A 621-nucleotide genomic window follows, 5' to 3' on the forward strand; every position below is an offset into this window, starting at 1 on the left:
AGGAGGGGTTGGGAGCAGGGCTTTACCGTGGGAAATGTTTCCAGCTGCTTTTAAGATGCTCAGTTCATGTCCTCTTCCACTCTTGGCCTGCCAAATGGCTACAGGAGCAGCGCCGGCCCCGCTGAGCCGCTGAGGCAGAGCAGCAGCAGCGGGTGCTGGGAGCTCCAGGACGGGCAGGGCGAGGGAGTCGGTTTTGATAGTTTCCAGGTTGGTCTTAGAAGAGAAGAAAAGAAGAAGACGAAAATAAACTTTGGCGGGCTTGGGGGTGGAATTTCATTTAAGCAGCTTCAGGTGATGCAGAGGAGGGGAATAGTAGAAAGGTGAAAAAAAAATAAAGGGGATGTGGGCGATGGCTGGGGGCTGCCCCGTGCACACGGGGGCTGCATCTCGCCCATCCTGCAACCATCACTCTCTGCGCAGGGCTTTGCAGCCCCTGGATCCAAGACAGATGATGCTAGTGGGGTATTTAACAGCCTCCTCTGCACGGAGGTGCTGGGTTGCAGCTCAGGCCCCCACGGGGACCCAGCTCTCTCCCATCCCAGCAACGAGACAAGCAGCTCCCAGCGCTGCAGCTGGAGCGTTGTGTGCATTGCTCAGGCCCTGCAACTTGGCTGCTTTTAT

The sequence above is a fragment of the Buceros rhinoceros genome, unplaced genomic scaffold (assembly GCF_000710305.1).
Source record: "Buceros rhinoceros silvestris isolate BGI_N320 unplaced genomic scaffold, ASM71030v1 scaffold24665, whole genome shotgun sequence".
NCBI classification, from domain to species: domain Eukaryota; kingdom Metazoa; phylum Chordata; class Aves; order Bucerotiformes; family Bucerotidae; genus Buceros; species Buceros rhinoceros.